Here is a 13,990-nt window from a genome sequence, read left to right on the forward strand (position 1 = left end):
CTTCGTTCTGTTATAATAATATGAGATCTTTCATCTCAAGGATTGCCAAATAATCAGAGATTCATACAAGAGTAGCTACGTTGTTTCTTTTAATTTTATCCAAACTAAAGATAAGCCGCATTTCGACTTGAAATCTATATTTTCCTACATTTTTTTTTTTTTTGGGGGGAAGGGGGCTGTTTCATGGTGCCTAAAATTAAGAAACATAATTCCAATAACTTCCATAGTTAAAAATTATCATTTGAAACATTTTCAAATTTTAACCATTTTTTGATGGAGTTTTTTCAATCATTAATAAACATTCTTTATTCGATGTTTTAATAAAAATATTATATTACAAAAAATGTATTAACATATTTGTCAATGTGCTAATTTAAAAAAATCTATAATATAAATCACGAACGTACATGAACATAAACAACACTTTCAGGTGTTTGACGATGTGTAACATAAAATATTACTATTATAACGTTTTCTTACGGAATAAATTACTTTTCAAATCGGATACATTTCTTCTTCTTATTTTTTTCCGCAATTGACACATTTTTTTAAGCTTATTTATTTACTTTCAAAATATATGTTTGTGCAATTATTTTAATTGTATAACTAATGTAACTAAATCTCATTTAATGACACTTCAATCCCTTCTTTATAAAAGCAGTAAGTTGCTCAGTGCATAATGTAATGATTGTATGAGATTTTCTCTAAGTATTGAATGAATAAATAAGAACATTTGATAATGAATTTGATGTTCTTGAAGGTTAAAATTAGAGGGGGAAAAACATCAAGCGTTTATTTAAGTACAATTGAATAGGCAATCAAATATATCGGGAAATGCATTAAAGCCTTCGTCAGCTTGGAACTTTTTCCGAGGAAAACGCCACGTATTTATCTGTTTCACCTAATAGAATATTTTTTGAAAACAGCTTCTAGTGAGTAAGAGTTTGACAAGTTTAAAAGATAAGTTACTCCTTTTTTTGAGCAGTTATTCATTTTTTCCGTTCAAATAATATAACAGGCGGCTTACACTAACGCAGGTCCTTTCTTTTTATGCTACTTTAATTTTTGTCAGACGGAGTTGCAGTGACTCACTATAAGTAAACATTTAACATAATTTTAATGACGTTACTTCATCTACACGTTGTACATTGAGCTACGTCTATCCATGACAGAGGTTTTAATTCAAGTTTCCAATGTGCATCCCTTTCCCCTTTCTCCTTGAACTCATTTTTTAATCACAAACTACTCAACTCAGCATATAATATGCGCTGATATTAACAACAATTTCAATTTAGTAATACCATTAACCTTGCTTCTGCCTTCTCATTTTTCTCTACAAAAATCCTAGCCCTACCTAAAGGCAGCTTCATCAACAGAAATACTTTTGGATTATGTCCGTACAACATTTGAAAAAAAAACAATCAAAATTTGAAACCAGCTGTTCATAACAAATAGGCAATAAAAAAATTTTTTTTTAAAACAAAAATTATATCTTTATTTATTTTGACAATGTTTGAAGCGTATAAGTAAAAGTCAAATAAAAAATATGTATACTACTTTTAAAAACTCATAAAATCTAAAGTTTTCTTTTTCAAACCAAACCCTCACCTATTTAAAGTATGAAGTCAAAACCATATCAATACTTCTTTAATAAACTATTACAAGTTTCTTGAGCTGTTTAAAAAGCCTTAACAATTTATATTTGATTATACTTAAGATGTAGCTTAGGATGAAGCTAATGCCCCGATTTTGTTCAAGTAAACTAATCTTTTTTTGGTACTCGTTATTGAATCTGACGAATATATATGTACAAATTCAATTGAGTATATTAATATTGACTACATTGAGTACTTATTAAAATTATTCATTAAAAAACTACTACCTTTGAAATAGTCCAAAAAACTACATTTTGGATATGATGTCATAAGCTGTAAAGTAGCTCATGTTCTGTTGGTGCTCTCTCAATGTTTTGCAGAATACCTTCCGCCAGTACACCCGCCGCTCTTTCCAGTCTGTTGCAATCCCTAGAGTTGTTTGCATTGACGAAAAATATGGGTAAGTGTTTTCTTTTTGTTACACTCATTGCACGGCTTCTCCTTGTCTATAAACTACACTCCAAATGCAACCGGAACATAAGATAATACTGTTTAGGAGTGAGATACAGATAACCAAAATAGTTCATACCGAGTGTAGAAAAAGTACTGAGACCTGCCTCTAAGTAATCATTAAAATACTCATGATTGATCAGGATGATGCTGTACATAGAATATTATATTTTATAATATTTTTTTACTATAACAATTCATATTAAATTATGAATCTGGCCACCATCAGCCTCAATAACAGCCTCTCACTCCCTCCGGAACACCTTGCACATATTAGCAACGTAGTCCTGTTTCATGATCCTCACCTGCTAGTTTTCTGAGTTCTTCAGGGCATCAATATTCTGGTGGCCCACTTTGCAGGCCTTCTTCTCAATTTGCCACCGAATAGAGTAATCCAGTGGATTCAAATCTTGGATCTGAGGGGGCCAAAGTTTCTTTGGCTAGAAATTCATGTTGCTAACCATCCCCTCTTGTACGTTAATAGCAGTATGGGCCGGAGCCCCGTCCCGCTGAAATATATACGTGGCCTTGATGGACTTTTTCATGTTCTTGGTGACTGTCCTAATGCTGATGTTAGCATAGTCAAAGTATACAACACCACCCGACAATTTTGTTTGTTTTAGATTGGGTCAACAGTGAAGGTTTTTTCATCAGAGAAAAAAATTATACAATTGCTTTTGTGCCTGAGATCATTCAAGAGTTGTTGATATCACTGAAGGCAGGAATACCCTCTCATTTCTTCTAAGTGACCTTCCTTCAACCTTTCAGATGGCCTTTCCAACAATAGACCAATGCAATTTCTTCTTCTTCTTCTTGGCAAACTGTGAAATCTTCATCAATGGGGTGACCTGAAAGACCTCCATGATGTCTTCAGGCTTCACTTTGGTGGGGCTTCCACACTTGGGTTTGTCCTTAAGGTTGTCTTCATCAGCCAAACGATTTCTGACCCATTGGATGTGGCCTTGCTGACGTTTAGACTTCATGATGTTCAAGGTAGTCTTCTTGGTGTGGATTAAATTGCCTAAGATGGTTCTTCTTGCCTTCATTGCGACATATATATAATTTTTGTTTTCAATATGTACACCAATCAGGGTCTTAAAATCTAAGCTATTAAAAAATAATCAGAAATTTAAGATTGAATCAACAATACTTATTTATAACTGTATTTTTAGAAGGTCTCATTACTTTTTTTACATCTGGTATTCAATTTATGGTACATTCTACAAATTTTTATTAAAATTTAGCTATTTGTAATTATCAAATATATATCAAAAGTTTAAACCTTTGATTCATAACATCTTTTAAAAAAATGCAGTTTGTGGACTGCTTAAAAAATAAAACGTGTTTAATTGTACTATAAACTAGAATGGAGACTTAGTAGTGCACTAAACCTCCGCCTTAAATGAATTTAAGTCATGTCAATTTCTCTCAAAATTATGGTAGATTATGCATTTTTTACGTTTGTGTTGTCATTACTATATATCTTATTAGGTAGAAACTTGATTTTTTATCTGTTTATATACAAACTTTTATATATTTAAATGTATTAGTTTTAGTGATTTTTAAAATCAATTTAGTACTTATTAGTTTTTCATAAGATTTTGTAAGTAATAGTAACAATATACTGACTTTTAAGTAAAAGTTTTTCCAATCAAATACAGATTCAAAGGAATCAGAAGCATTCAATTTTTCGTGTAAATATCCCAGTTCATTAGCGTAGGGATAAATACAAACTTGTTAAATTTTAATATTCTCCCCAAAATGGTGATGTATCTATGAAGTAAAAAAAAAATAACATAAATTGTCCTAAGCCAAAAATTTTGGCGCACTAAACTCACCCTAATGTAGAAGTATGTCGAAAGTTTTACTCTTTTTATTGATTGATGTATGCATATACTTTAAAAGTAAGGCATTTAAAATGATTAAAAACTTATTAAAACGTTACCCCACATACATAACAAGTTACAATGAGCTCTTCTGTCCATGATTGATTTTTTTACAGTTCCTATCCCTTGTTCAAGTTTTAACGTTGATCTATTGACTTTGAGTTAACTGTTTTTTTTAGATCTAATAAATTGACTGAGTCTACATTTGTGTATAATTGTCTATTTTCGACTGATTTTAGACCTTTTTACTCTTTTTATTATCTGATATTTTAAGATAATTTCTGTGATTTTACATAATAAATTTTCAAAGAAAGGACAGACTGAGAAACCAGGAACTGTTGTATAGAGTTTCAAAATATATGAATACCCAGTAAACTAAAAAATAGAAACTGAATATCAACATATTAATCGGACAATTGGAATATTGTTTTGTACGAGAGCAGCTTATTAAATATGATGTATTATTAGATTAGATATATATACATATATTTAATGAACCATTACCTATATTAAAATATTAATCATATATTATTGACAATAACTAATCAAGTAATTAGCATACCTCAATTACTCATCAATGAATAAGACGATAGCTAAAGAAGAACCTTTAGATCTAGAAAAGATCTTAAGCCAGTTCAAAAATGATCCTGATAAATATTATTATTTCTTAACAATTCCAAACCCCTTAACACTCCTCTCTCGTCAAAAACCTCAAAAATTATAATGTACATCTTCTCTATCTCTTCTAATCTTTGAGGCATAGCTCACCTGGAATACCTTACGTTATAAAAATCCCCTTTGATATAATTGATTTCATGTTAGATCAACCCTTGGTCCTTAGATTGGTGGCTACTAGCAAATTGGAGTTCTTGGTTCAATCCTGTACACATCCCAGATCAATGCATTAATTTAGCGTTTCTTTACCAAAATGTTTAGAAATGATAATTCTGAAGTTTTCATCAAAGTTCGACGTACAAATTGGATGTTTAACACTTCCAAACGCAGGTAAAATGGAGTTGGTGTCCATAAACTGTATCAAATATTCCTAATTTTACAGACGTTATTATTTTCACATAAATGAAATTTTGGAGGTGTGATCGATGTCTTAGAAATCTAAAACTTTTCCAATTGGGTCAGAGGATGGTTTGTTTGCTTTTCAATAGGAAAACCAGCAAACATATTCTGCTGTTAAAATTCATTGGCTCATCTGGTCCTCGTAAAGGAAGTAGTACTTTTAGAACGGAAACCAATGTTCAAAGTTCTTACATACTTTAACAGTTCGTTGGGTGATATAGCTCTTCTTTTTCAAAGAGGTATCAACTCATCGGACTAAATTCGTGTTTTAATGGCATTATACAGAAATTGTTAGTAGCTCTAATTCTTTTGAGCCATGTGAGGTTCAAGCTTTTTCATACTCTTTCAATATTTGAAAGACCTAAACCCAACTTTCCTATGGGAGTAACCATTCATCACGTATCTTATATACCTATGAAGCATTTCTATATGATCATGGAGTATACCTTATCAGATCGGTAGTATTTATAAGTATATTTTGTTTCATTAAATAATCTTTTCAGATATGTTTAGTTGGAAAGTATCAAAGTAGTCACAGTTTTCCATTTAAAATCTTTTATAATATTTTTCTATTTATAATTATACTAATTTTTTTGGCATTAAAGTAATGAATTAAACATAAATCTGTTTCTATATTCTGTAAGGATATAGACAAAAAAAATAAAACTATGTCGATCCTCAATTTTACTATGAGTAATACAAATTATTAGTGTTACTCTTCACCTTTCACACATTATTGATTACTTAATACTTAAATATCCTATGTTCAAGAATACAATATTAATGATAATATGTTTTATAAATAAAAAACATTTTTAAGGCTGCAATGACAAAGACTACCGCTCTCGTTTATTTGTATATTTTTTTACCAATATAACTTTGCATCAAAAATTGGAATAGAACAGAAGTAATATCCTTCTACGATGAGATATGTTTGACTATAGTAAAATTGAACTAGAGATGTTATTTGCATTCCATCCCAACAAATTTGAAACACCATAGCCAAAGAGTAACAAGATTTAAACTAGTTAAGTGATATTACAAATAAGCTAACAGACTTTTAAAAAATAGTTATACATACTTAAGATTTTATGAGTAATATGAGTGTGCTTTTTGTTAGTTTAATGGAAATGAATATGCATATTATTATAATTTTCTTAAATGTATAATATTTGGATTTTACTTTACTTAAAAATTAGTGTGTGTTCAAAAAAATAATTATTTAATAGTGGTTTCTCTAAATATACCTATATTGAGGGACTTGTGTTTTTAGCAAAACTGAAAAACAATTCAGTTTATTCAAAATTAATTATTGGATTTACTTTAGAATATTACTAGCCTGAGTGACATCAACAACTCAAAAATCTATAGATTTGACTGTTCCACAAGTTGAAAAATACTCTTATATCATTTTATAAAACTGAAAATGCTCTTTCTACAATAATAAAACATATTTCTATAATAAAATTATTTTATGACTACATTAAGATAGGGATTCCCCACCTTTTTTGAGTCATTTTTTTTTTCGTCACAAGGCGTACAAGATGCAAAACTTGTTTTAAGAAGTGAATGTGCCATTTTGACGAACCCAAACCTGACCCTCTAACTCTGCCAATTTACAAAACAGCATTGATTCCTTGAAGGACTCCATCACCAAATACTGGAACAAAATCTCCCCTGCAAAAGTGGTAATGCCCTGCAAATACTTTAAGCCTCGTATGCAGTGAATGATAGGCGAAGATGGCGGACACATTGAATTTTTTTTTTCTTTAGTATAATTAGAACTAGTAAATAGAATTTTAAACCTCTACAATCTACATGTTTCCCTTGTTGATCAAAATACATTTAAATGTGGTCCTGATTGAATTGAACGACCTTGTTTATATATTTTTATTTTGAGGGATAAGTTTTTTGAATTTTTTTGCTCCGCTGCATAATTTAATAGAATGGCTATTTTTGAAAATAAAAAATTCTCAGAGAAAGAATTTTTAAAATAATCATTTATTTAGGCAATATTTATCAATATTTGTAAGTATTTTGTTCGTTTTACGCGTTTTGATGTTATTGTGACAATTTTCCTAAACAACACTACCTGAAGTGAGATAGAGTGTTGGACTGTAGTTAAACTCTAAGTGGGCTGCAATCCTGCATATATCCCAAATATTGTACCTACCTGCTCTAGGCTAACCTTCTTGACTTGCAACTCGACTTAACCTCAAAAGTCATTTTAATTTTTGGTTAGGTAAGAATAATCATTTGACCTTTGATGAGTATAATAATTAGATCCTTTAAATGGTATATCTTTTTTTCAACTATTTCATCCACTTTCACTAGTAAATATTGATAAAATTGTTCAGAAATGTTTTTATTAATAAAAAATATTTAAAAATAAATACGTAGGTTTTCTTCTTTACATATTATTATTTAAAAAAACATTTAATTTTATTTATAATAGTTTTTTATACATATTTTTTTTTAAATATGCAAATTTTAGTAAGTTACAGGGAGTAACTGTCTGTTTTGGATGAGGTTGGGTATATTACATAAAATAATAACAACAATATAATTATTTTGTTCCTCCGAATGGACACCTCAGTCAACAGAAGAATAGAAAGAAAAACAAAGAAACAAATTTTTAGCAATAAAGTTAATTTAACTCAATGAACCTCGAGGAAAAATTGCTAAACATACAAATATATCCTCAACGAGGCATTATTGACATAAATAAAAATTGCAAATTATCAAATTTAATATTTCATGAGCATGTTGAAGTGTATTATTGATAAAATATGGATTTAAATTGATAAGAAGCATTTTGTATAAAACTATCTGAGGGTCAAAGGATATTTTATTTTTGGAGGACTGATGTTTTGGTTTGGATTGGCAGGAAAAAGAATATTTCCCAACTTCTGGTTGTTAAGACAAAGTTTCAATTGGTCTAAGTAAAAAACTAATTCATACATTCCTTTTTACTCGTTATTCTTCACAATAAAACTTTTAAGTATATATTTAAAATAAGTATAGTTATATTCAATACCCATATTTTATTTCAATCAATATATAAATTTCCTATAATCTCATATATATATATATAATTGTCTAAAGTATAACAAAGTATTAAAGTATTAATTAAAAAATTGCATTTTGCAACAAATCAAAAAAAAAAAAAAGGAAGAATACATTGAAAAGAATGGTCCTAATCCTTTATAGAATTATATTTCCAATAATTTCTACAATGCATTAAAATAATCTGCAATCATATAATACTTTTGTATAACACATGACTGAAAAGTACCGGGCTAAACAAAGAAAATACGTTTTTTATTTTTCTTCTTAATTGGGTTTAATAGTTATAATTTTTGATATACTATTATTAGCTTTATGAAGCAGAGTCCACATAACACTTTTTAAGTAATTGCTTAGTTTGATTTGTATTTTTTCCCAACAAGAAGCATTGTTAAATTTAAAAACAAAATTGTTTAGATCAATTCTTTCGGAATATCAAAAGTAGCGTCCCACTTAGTACAATAAGTCAGAAACTTAAGAACATATTTTCATAAATATATATAAGCTGCTTTTTAAAAGTTCTTACAAACTGAAATTGATGGGAATCTAAAAAAACGATACCGTATATGTGTGAGGCCGAGGACTTTTCAGTCCTTGGTTAAATATGATAATATTTATTGTAGATATACCTTAAGTGTTCTTCAGTATCATGGAGCTAAATTAATAACAAAGAAATGATGAATTGTAAACGATTTTACACTAAATTTATATGCTATCCAGAACTTGCACCATTTTTACGTGTATTAAATAATGTCTTGTTTATGATGGAACATTGAAAACACAAGAATGTATTAATTAATTAAAAGACCAAATATTTACTTCCTCATAAAATAATTTATAAATCTTTCAAATCACGAGTTTTTTTATTAATTAATTTGATGAATATTTGTTAAATACTCAAAATTTATCGATTCAAAATATATTTGAGTCTTAACTCATCGGAATGATATAATAATGGTTTTTCATCCAGCCCATTGTTGACCAAGTGGGATGATATACTAACATGCAAAACATAAAAAAATGAGTCACATAACTTTTTGTAAGAATTTTGATTCTTCATTTTTTTTTCAAATGTCAATATTTTTCTATATTTCAGAAGCAAAATTTGCTAAATGAGCTATAAGTTGATTCATGGGAAACCCCTACTATGTGCCTTTAACAATCATATATTCCATGTACGAGCTCACTTTTTAAATTTGTGGGTAAACGCATAACTATTATATTATATTTTTAAGTAAGTAAATTCGAAAAGTAATACATATTTATTGTTTAAAGGTATATAATATGTTTAGTTTGTTTGTGAGAGGCATAATGGCAAGAAGTATTTTGTGTGAATGCTATTGAGAAAACTGAAATCAAGAATTGGCATGAAATTTGGTGTAAAAAATGAAAATTAAATGCACAAAAACACACAAAATGTTTGCAGTGGCATACTGTAAAATTGTTCTGAGTAAATTAAAGTATTTAGATGTGGTACAAACTCTTCCAAAATGAAAATTGTTTTTGAAAATTGTCGAATGACTATGAGAGAAGTTGCTGAGGATATTGACATATCATTTGACTCTTACCTTGAATTTTTTATCGAATGTTTTTGGTATGAGACGAGTAGCCGAAAAGTTTGTGCCGAAACTGCTTAATCTTGAGGAAAAGAATCTTTGCATGGGCATCACTAATGAGCTATTAACAGACTTCAATGATGATTTTCTTAAAATTTATAAATATACGTTGCCCGCAATGTAAGCTTACTTTTTGAATAAACCTCGAAGTGTTACAATCCTTTAATGAAATGGTTACTATTTTAGACTGACCACTAGCTGCACGGGTGTGCAGTCCATAATATTATTAGTTTTTAACAAATATAGTTATAACATTATTCTACATTATCTTCCATATATCCTAGTATACAAAGACAATTTTAATAATCTCTATCATTTCTAAGTTTAATAATCCCTATCATTTCTAAGTTGAATAAAATACTAACATAGCCATGTCATGAAAATTTTGTAATTCAGTCCTAACAAGATTGGACAGTTTGGCGCTGAATTTCAGAATGTAAACGCATCTTTTAAATTTATTTTATGAAGTAGTCATAAATAATTTAAAAACTGATAATCTAATAACAAAATTATACTTATTATTATTGCGAAATTTGGATTATCTAGCTTTAATATTTTCAAAGTTATATTCATCCAAATATTCATAATTCAATATCTCAGTTCAAACATTTGTCGAGACGGCATGTTTTTGCCTTGGGTGAACAATATGTAACACTTCTGAATTAATCATAATATCACTTTAAAACAGTGATCAAACTTGTGTTATAACTTTTATGATTCATTGGGGTTCCAATATATTTTGTTCGTATTATGAAAGTATTTCTTATACTCATGTGGATGATTTAGTATCGCTATAAATGAAAATTTTGTTTTATGTTGAATTACGAAACCAATTCTTATTCAGGATCCGGTGTGAAAAAATTAGTATTATTTAAATAATAGTTATCTTGAATTTAGTGTTCGACTGGGATGGAAGGTGTGGTCCAGACCTTATCAACATAATTTTATAACTGTCCAAGGTTTCGAGATAATGTTTCTGCGTATATACGCCCTGGTAAAAAATAAAATCAAATTAAAACTGACTTTACATCGGTTAAAATTTATTTATTCAGTATATGGGTATTCTGAGCTGTAACAAAGACTAGTACGAATACTTTGTTTTATGGTTTCTCCTATTTTTGTGAGTAAAGATATATGTTAAATTGATTTTTGGATGTTCAGCAATCTTATTTCTAAACCATACCTCGCAGAGAAAATATAGAACTATCAATATATTTTTCATTTTGTTCCGTCAATTTTGATAAAATCCAACAGTTTTTGTTAGTACAGGCAGATAATCAATTTTACAATTGTTTTTTTTTTAATATTTTTGAAACGTGCCTAACAACATCAATAAATTTAGTGATAAGTAATCGAGAATATGAATTCTGTAGTGGTGCTCAATATTTTGTTAATATAGTGGTATTGAATAGCCGATATGTAAGCAATAAACACCTTTTAAACTAAAGTAAAAGTCTTCTAAAAAAATATATTATTGTGCCTGTATTACCTTCCATGAGGACCATCCTTTTGATAACGCTATTAGTCAAATAGGTAAATAAGACACCCCCCCCTACAAAAAATGATAATTATAATATTTACGTCAATTATATTTTGTGTCATTTTTTTAATTATTCTATCTATTTTCCAATCTTAAATATGAATTAAAACGCTAAAATACCCTTTGAATATTAAAAATTGAAAAAAAATAATCATTATTTTCAAATATTCTTAAGCATTACATTAAGTAAAAAGTTCGAAGTGTTTTTGTAAGATTTCTTTAATAAGCTATATCTCACGAATAATGCATTACATAAAATAAAATAAGATATACTTAAAAATTAAGCGTACACTTGAAAAATGTTCATTTACTGATTTGTGTTTGGTGAAGCCAGTTTTGTATTACAGAGTTACGAAATGGAAATTATAAAAGAAAAAAATTGATACTTTCTTCTGTATCACTTCGACCAAGGTAAAAAGTTGGAGCATGCAGCCCCCCAAAAAAAGTTGTTGATGGAACCCATACAGTATCGAATGCAACCGCAAAACGGTGATTCTAACCAATGCGTTCCAGTAATAATGACATCGAAGAAGATGTCGATCGAAAAATGGTAATCGTCGAGTTGGATTTTTATGTGAGCATTTATTTTATAACCCAAGAACTGAAGATAAGCCAAAAAACAACTTCGTACCATCTAAATCTGATACGCCGTACTATAATAACTTTATTGTCAAAATAAAGCGAAAATTCGTTCAGAATTTTTTCCTTACCTACTAAATGAGTTTGGAGTTATGACAAGATATAATTTGTTACCTATCATAAAATTTCGAAGAAACATTTGATACTTGATGCAAATATTGGGACTCAAACTAGTACACATCTGTTGTGGGTCATGTTGCGTGCATTGTCTAAAATAATAGCTTAAATATTGTAACTATGTTGCAACCGTATCCTCACAATCACAAAAAAGAATAATCCTAGAAATAAAAAGGAAGAACAAAAAAACGACTTTCATGCTAAACAGTTAATTAAATTCACTAAACTTCAATAAATATGGCTATATATACGAATAAATCATAAACAGGACATTCTCTAAAAAAAATGGATATTTAATGTTTTAGGAGCATAACGAAAAATATTGGAGATAAAATGTAGATTTGATGGAATAAGAATCTTTTTTTTTTTACATATCAGGGTGTATAATATCCCAGTTCACTACCGGAGAGTAAAAATTAATCTTCAAAAATTCTGCAGTACCAACTGTCAATCCTTTTACTACTCCAAAACAATAGTAAGTATGGGCTAATACATTTTTTTTAATATGATTTAAACCAAAAAAGTATCAAACAATATTAAAATAATGAATTGATACAAAAATATTGTTTGCAACATGTGGGACATATCTTTAATAATAAAGCAAAGTTCGTATGTAGAAGTCTCATTTTTTTAGTAGCTACTTAGTATCTTAGAACTACATTGTTGTAATGTAGCAACAAGCGTGTGTATACGAGGTGTACAGAAAAAGTAAAGTTATTTTTACATTTCACAGGGAAATTATATTTAGTATGTTATTTTTTTTTATGTTAGTTCGTTTGAGAAGAAAAAATATTCATTGTTTAAAGCTATGTTATATGTTATGTTTGTTTGTGAGAGACATAATCGTTAAATGTATTTTACGTGTTTGGTGATTTTTTTGATTGATTTTTGATTGGTGATCAGTTTCGGGACTTTGATTTCCATATCATAATCATTTATCTATGATTTGTCACCAATTATGATCCTTTTGAGCAAATCAGGATCATCATTGACGTCTGTCAACAACAAATCAGCAATGCTCATTCGATAATTCTTTTTTTCCAAATTAATCAGTTTCGGAACAAACTTTTCTAACACATGTTTCATGCCCAAAACATTCGGGAAAATTTCATAGCACGAGCCAAGTGATATGTCAATATCCTCTGCAACTTCGGGACAGTGATTCAAGTATTTTCAAAAAAATATTTTCTTCACTTCTACAACGTGTTAGGACAACCTGAGCGAGGCTGCTCATTGGCATTATACTGGCTATCTTGGAAGAATTTGTATACTCTTAAACCATTTTTACTCAGAACAGTTTCACTGTATGCCAATGTCAATATTTCAGATGGCTTGTAGTTCTTCATTTTCATTATTTGTACAAAGTTTCATGCCAATTCTTTGGTACATATTTTACAATAACAAAAAAAGGACGAAAAACACAAAATAATTATCATCATTATGCCTCTAATAATGAAACTAAACATATTGTAGGCTTTAAACAATAAATATAAATATATGTAGTTTTTTTTTAATGTACTAACATAAATGTATTAAAAAATCTGCATACCAAATATACGTTGTCAACGAAATTTGAAAAGTCGTCTACTCTTAGAAACACACCTTGCATCAGGGTAGAAGATCAAAATGTTGACAGACAAAACGTCGAACAAAAAAATGTCCAATCGACAATAGGTCGACCAACAGAGCCTCAACTGGAAATATTACATTTCAAACTAAGAAAAACAGTTTTAAGACATTTCAGTTCCGACATTTTCCACCCAAGACATTTACTCCACCAACCAAACATAAACTAACCGTAAGGTACCATCACAAACCCCCAGTTATACTTCGAAATTTGTGGTTCTTTTGGGTACCGCTGGGCCTCAAAATGAGATGAAGTACACTCCTGTTAATTAAATTACATTTAAGGGACCTTCTTCACATCCCAATTTATTGCAGGAAAAT

The sequence above is a fragment of the Lepeophtheirus salmonis genome, chromosome 10 (genome assembly GCF_016086655.4).
Source record: "Lepeophtheirus salmonis chromosome 10, UVic_Lsal_1.4, whole genome shotgun sequence".
Lineage (NCBI taxonomy): Eukaryota > Metazoa > Arthropoda > Copepoda > Siphonostomatoida > Caligidae > Lepeophtheirus > Lepeophtheirus salmonis.